We start from the raw sequence: 7,431 nt of genomic DNA, 5'->3' as shown, positions 1-7,431 counted from the left end.
AGTAATCTTAAACTGCCTTCTATACCGTTGATTGAAGATGCAGTCACGAAGAATAATCAGTTACCCTGCACCTCCAAGGAATCGCCTCTGCAAGTTGAAGAAGACATCACTGAGTTACTCTCAACTTCAGCAGAATCGCCATCACAGTTTCGTACGGAGCCTGTAAAGAGCACTATACAAGACATAGTCTGTATTGTTTGCTCAAAAGCAGCATCAAGTGCTCACAAGTGTAAATCGTGTAATATGTTTGTTCACGCAGTTTGTGGTGAAGTAGATCCTAAAGAGGAAGGGTATGGTAAGAATGTATTGTGCATCATCTGTAAAAAGAATATGGATCAGAAAATACAGCGTGATGAAGCCAAGAAATGTTTAGAAAAGCAAGCAAAGAAAATGTTAGCAGTTTCTAATGCAAAGCACCCAAACGTCGATGAAGGTTTCGCTGTGAGAATTAAAGTACCCGAAGAAGACAGAGCAAAAACTGATGCACGTTCAATTTTAGCTGTGGTTCTTAGTAAAACAGAGGATGGCTTTTATAAACTTGATACTAAAACAGGTATTTTAAAACAATTGTATGCAAAATCTGAATTCAGTGTTTGCAAAGAGAGATTTTTAACGAAAGAAGATGGATGTCCCTGCTGTAGAAATATCTTTACGTCAAACAGCAATAAAACAATCCCTTGGTACTGGGCAGGGTTTCAGAAAATGTGACTGCAAATCTAAATGTACCACAAATAGGCGTGCTTGTCGCAAAAACCAATTGCTACGTAATTCAAAGTGTCACCAATCTTTAGATTGCACTAATAAGTAAGTACAATTTTATCATATGTTTTGCAAATTCATTTCCCTAATTGTAATAATATTTTAAACCGTTTGATTTTTGTATTAAAGTTTTTTTAATTGATTGATGATTGATTCAATCAACTAATTTGTTGATTGTATTAACTTGATTCTTTAGATATTGAAAATTAAATAAATAACATTATGTTAACTCTATTTAAAATTTATTTTGTATTACTAGTACATTCTATATATTAACAGGACTTATTATACTGGACAGGTGAACTAAATAAAAAACATTATTTTTGAACTGTAACACTAAATATCTGCATCCTTAATTCCAGTATAATAAGTCTTGTTAATATATAGAATGTACTAGTAATACAAAATAAATTTTAAATAGAGATAATAAAAAAAAAGGACAAAAAGGCATAATAATTAAACATTATGTTAATTTAAGCGTACAGAAACGTTGCTGTTGTTCCAGCAAAAATCTTATTTTCACTTTACCGAGTGCCTAGTAGGCAATTTGCAGATTACCTAGATAATCTGAACATTACCTAGGTAATTTGAGAAATGGAATAATATTCGCAGCTTTAACGGATCACCCTAGTTAATCTGCAGATTAGCTAGGTAATGCGCACATTAATGTATTTCGAGCTTTAGCGGTAACAGATATACTATTAATAAAAAATAATTTAATGTCATACTTTTGTGACTTAAATGAAATAATTACAGTATACTATGTAAACCTCTGTTTTAAAAGTATACCTTCACATAACAAAAGCATATACGCCAGATTATCACAAACGTTTTTTATTATTATTTTTTTAATCTATATACAAGGTGTAAACAATAGGAAGTTTATTTTATTAGGAGTCTAGAGTGGGCCGTCCAAGACTTCTTCCTCTGCCTCCCAAACTGAGTATATTTGAAGCAGACAATCCTCTTACTGTCCTTTCTTTTTGTATATTAGTGGTATCTGAGTTGAACTATTCAAGTGCTCTCCCTCCTTCTACTATTTCAGTGGTCCTTCTTGTATCCGCTCGCTCTAGGCAAGTCCGGTAAAATGTTAATCGCTGATAATGCCTTTGGGGATCTAGTGGTTTACCCCTACCTGTTTTCACTCCCTAACCTACTGAAAAGTTAATGCATGGGAGAAACTATCCGACGTATGTATTATGACATTTAAATTAAAATATGACTTTTTTCCTTTAAATTTTATGTATAATTTGGTAAGATAGTTTAATTCAATGTTTATTTTAAAACAATTTGACGTATTAAATAAAGTTTGAACCCCAAAACTTTACGACGCTAGAATTAAACATTCTATTGTCAGTTATCTCATCTTGATTTCTTATAAATCAAAAATCATAGTTTAGTTTCTCGTAAGCAAAATAAAGCGAAAGTTTACTTGTTATTTTACTGTAACAAAACGGCCACAACAATAAAAGTATCCACCAATGCATTTGACCTAACTCGTATGTCTTTTAGACTCCCTGTGTAATGTCAACATAGCATTTGCGCATCAAGTCTAGTTTGTCTGCTGAAATTTTAAATTTTTCTTACATTTATTTCTTAATTTCTCTATTGATTGTATAGTTAAATCATATAATATCATAAATAATGTTGCACGTGTAGGCATTTTATGCATGAAATATAGCTAAAAGTGTAAGCTTTATTTTTTGAAACTTCGTTTTGAGACCGAGAATCAATACTTAATTCTCATAACTCTAATTTATTTTATTCGGCTGCAATTTAAAATACACCAGCAACCAGTTTCTCAACATTTTCTGCAACATTTAGAATTTTGTTAACGACATCTGTCATCATATTTTATTAAAATAACATTTCTATATTTATAATTATTTTAAAACGATAAAAAGCTTAATGTTGAGGGTAAGGTAAGGTTTATGTAAAAATTGTAAATATATATAACTAGTAAAATCGTCATAAAGTTCAACCCTACTAACGATACCTCATTTATATTTTTACTCCCTCGATCATTAACCACCAAAATTTAATAACATCAATCCTCTTAACAATCAAACTTGCCTGAAAAATTTTCTGAACTCCGGCTGTCACACAGTATAATTTGTTTATTAGAAATATATTATTATATTATGGCATATATTAATTTATTATTTTTACCACGGAAAGACACCGCTGCTGCATGTACGCGTCCTGGGCTATCTCGTAAGGCAGAAATTGTTGATTACTTCGGTTCAAAGGTCATACAATTTTAGTTTAAAATGTTAGATAATTCAGTTGACGATAATATTTGTTTAATTAATTATCAATATCAAAAGTTTACATATACTTTCATTCCTGAGAAATGTTACGTAATTATAATTACATTCTTTTCTTCTCATATTTTTTAAGAGGAAAAAGATGAAGATAAGGCTATCGTATGATTGTGTTCGATTATTTCCGAAGACGTATAAACCAACCAAATTCCAAATAAGAGTCGAATAGCAGTAATTCTAGCGTCTAAAAAGGAGCAATCTTCGATTATCAACAGAAATTCGAAAATATATAGGAGAAAAACAGAGACGAAAGTACTATTCAATCCAGTCCTCATCGTCATCTTTCTCCTACACATCCAAGGTAAGTGATTAACAGGGTAGCACGGTTTGTTTACTTTCCGGTGCCATCTTATACACAATCACCATTATTCTTGACTAGGTTGTCTGACAGTTCAATTAATGTTAACTCTATTAAAATTAAAATTAAAAAATCAGACAAATTTGCGATACAAAAATTAATTAAATTACTATTGCAGCATCACGTATTATTTACAAATAACAATAACAACCTATTACTGTTATTTACATAAGAATTTGAATAAGGAACAAAATAAGACTGTTTGTAGCTACCCAAAGGCGCCATTAAATATGTTTTAAACATTAGAGCCTGAGAACAAAAAAAAACTCTATTGTGCAACTTTGTTTTGTACCCGAGATCTGTGAAAATGCATAAGTTATAGGAATAATCTTTTAATTTCTTGGAATGTTTTACTCTACAAAATTGTTAATTCGAAAGTTGATGAAAAATGAGTTACAGTACAGTATATCATTTTATCCACACAGTAAGGCTAAATGTGTGTATAATGACACGTAGTGCCATCTCTTATCAGACTTTATTTACAGATTTTATTTTTTAACCTAATTTTTTGCTAAAAATTTTTGGAAAGTTTAAAAAAGTATATTGTCATAAGGAATAAACACATATGCTAAATCCTTAATTCCTTCTCTCTCCCTACATGAGAGGAATTTCGAAAAAAAAACCTTCTTAGTGTACAGTACATTCATATAACGTATCATAACTGTATACCAAATTTTTAATTATTATTANAGCGACACGCAACGGAGAAAAATTTCGACATCGGATACGTTAAACTATTTTTTCGTACGTAAATCAGTTATCCGAAATATCAGTTATCCGGACAACCCCAGTCCCCAATTGATTCGGAAAATCGACACTCTAGTGTAATAATAATAAGCGTAGAACTCAAACGGTTAAAAGTTAAAAGTTGAAATTTGGTACACACTTAGGGTACGTCACGAGAATGTACTATACGAGTATTTACATTTTGTGGAATTTTTGTGTTCTAATTTGATTGCTATTTGTATTTATAATTCAATTAAAACGAGTCCATCGACGGTGAGAGTATGATAAACAATGAAAAACGACCTAATTACTTTCACGGCTGTTATATAAGTTATAACAGAGCAAAAGTATGGCGATCCATCAAAAAATTTTCCCCCCACATTAGTACTGTATATATATTAACTAAGGAAACATTGAAACAATAATTTTCAGGTTTTCCCCTGTACGTATAAATGTGTATATGTGGCACGATTTCGTTCACCCTCTTTGAAGCATAAAAAGTCAGTTACCCAGTTTTAAATGGTTTGCATAAAAGAGCAATAGAAAACATCACAACAATTTTCCGTAATAAATAAAAATCAAGTTAAAAAATTAATAATATTTATATGTAAAAAAATGTGAGATATCCGGATGAGTTAGACGTTACATGTGTAAGTCTACCGATCCATGCAAGGCGAGCATTCGCAAAACTGCTATTGTAAAGTGGGCCAAACACACAGTGAATATGGATACAAGGTCCTATTAATGCGCAAAAGGCATATTCACAATAAAAATTCACGTTTGTACTACTGTCATCGCGTTTTATGTTTGCTTTTAAAACAATATATTAAATTATTATATGAACATTTTAATTGCTCAACAGTTGATCGTGGGTTCGCTTTTCGCCAACCAGCTATCAACGTGGGGTTTTCGGGTTTTTCTTTACGTTAGTAACATCTAAATAGGGATAAGTTACGTAAAGAAATTTTTCTGTTCAACAGATCGCCCACGTCACGCGTACAAAAAAAACCACTGAACCAAACCCAAATTTTTAATCAAGTGAAAACGTTTATAAATTGAACTGTTATACTTAATTAAAAGATTTTATTAATTATCAATTTTAGTAATATTTATGAGATTAATTCATGAAAATTAATGATTTTACTACGTTTGTTTCCTTGTTTATTCTGTATTAAAATTTAAAAAGTAATTTCTTTAAAGAAAATCTGAAAAGGTGGAAACGTTCAGAAATGTATACTACTACAACAATACAAACAATACAAACATAGGCTCAAAATTAATGTATTTCTTCAGAGTTTGTTGTAAATTACTTTACTGCTTGTTTAATAAAATAATATTTTCAATATAAAATTTTATCATGAGCATCTAAACAAACAGTTGCGTGTAAAATTTTTACCGTACTTAACCTTGGAAACTAGTTTTTTATGTAACTGTCTTGAAGAAACGTCAATACGTTTCCTTATTCTATAAATATTTTAATGAAAAGTTCGGTTATGAAAAAATTTTAATAAATATTTCTATTAAATATTCAAAAAATTTTTGTATTAAAATTACAAATTTCTATTTGAAATGTTGAAAAAATTTTAAATTTTATTATCACTGATATTATTTTAAATAAAAACTTATTTTACATGATTTATTTTTGTATAATCAATAACACTTATTACATTTAATGCTATTTTTTTACATCTTACCCTTAAATATATGCTTTGATTTTTGGACCAAAAAATAGATTCAATAACATGATTTTAAGAAATGTCGTAAAAGTATATCTAAAAACATTATGCAAAGTTTAAAATATAAACATCTAAAACATCTAATAAAAAGTTATTCGTGTAGGCTATAAAGTATAGGCCTTATANGTACAGTACATCGGGTTTCAGCCCATATTATGAGGAATCCCGATTCAAAGACGATTCTGATGTACACAATTTATTATGAGTAATACGAATCGAGACATTCTTTTCCATTACTCATGCTGTCAAAAGTATTGCTATCCATAATGGACTTAATTGTGGTTGGAGTATACTGTAGTTTACAATATGCCGGTGCCTTGCATTAATTAGTAAATCAAAATTATAATAATTTTTTAAAACTTTCTACAGCTCATGGTCTTTTTGATGCCAATTTCAATAGGCTTTAAACATACTTTAAAACAATGAAATTATTGATATTTTGATAGAGTTTTTCTATTTAAGAACGTTTAATCTATTAACTATTTATAACTTCAAGCCCTGCATTTCAGTTACTTATCAAAAGAATATGGATAGATAAACAAACAAAGAGTTAAAGCAAATAATATTCTAAATCAAACAAATACTATATTAAATTTATTAATATTAATTGAACATTTCTTTCCAAAAATATTTTCCAGACGTTTTATCACTTGGATACATTCCCAATATTTTTATTGTCTTCATACTTTCATGTGACCTTTGTATTTTTGTTACACGTATTCGTGATGTTGCTATGACTATGACTAGACATTAGTAAATATTCCTTTACTTTACATTTGTTTATTCATTCAATATTAATTATTACTTTTTGCAATTATATTATTGCATTTTTATGTAAAATATTCTGTCACACGAACGTATATTTGACATTTCTATGTGAATATTTTCAATGTTCTGTTGATTATTTATCAAATTGTATAACCATTTATACTGTAAATTTCTTTCAACTTCAAATTTACATATTCTTCTTTAGGATAAAATTACAAGTTGAAATATCTTAAAATATTTTTTATTTTTTACCATTCTACTTTCAGAATAATTTAAAAAAATCTATCGAATATCCATTATGAGTTATGGATTTTTCACTTCTAATTCTTTTCTGATTCGATTTAAAATATGTTTTAATACTTCAAATATTGATATTTTAACAAAATATAAATTATTCACGATTTACTTTCATTGCAAGAATAGAGGAATGTTTGACAAAGTAGAATCTTCAGTCTGAAAAAATAAAATATTTCCTTAAAAAACATAAGCATTTCAATAAAATTAATCAAAATTTTCAAAAGATTTTTGCTGTGATATTAATATTTACCAAATAAATAAACTACTTGTGTACATGTTAAACTTGACTGGAAAAACTCGTTTGTCTAGCCGGTTGAACCCTGACACCTTGAGGCTAAAGCTGCGCGTTTTACAGCAGCGGAGACATGGGCTCAAGGCTCTGGACATAAAATTTATTTGATTTGCATAAATCCGTGTGATAGAATATTACGTATTTAACGATGTATTTCGTCATCATACGTTG

Source organism: Centruroides sculpturatus, unplaced genomic scaffold (genome assembly GCF_000671375.1).
Source record: "Centruroides sculpturatus isolate CEXI.00-Female unplaced genomic scaffold, Cexi_2.0 scaffold1933, whole genome shotgun sequence".
Classification (NCBI taxonomy): Eukaryota; Metazoa; Arthropoda; class Arachnida; order Scorpiones; family Buthidae; genus Centruroides; species Centruroides sculpturatus.
The sequence above is the reverse complement of the archived record's forward strand: the minus strand, read 5'-3'. Positions refer to the sequence as shown.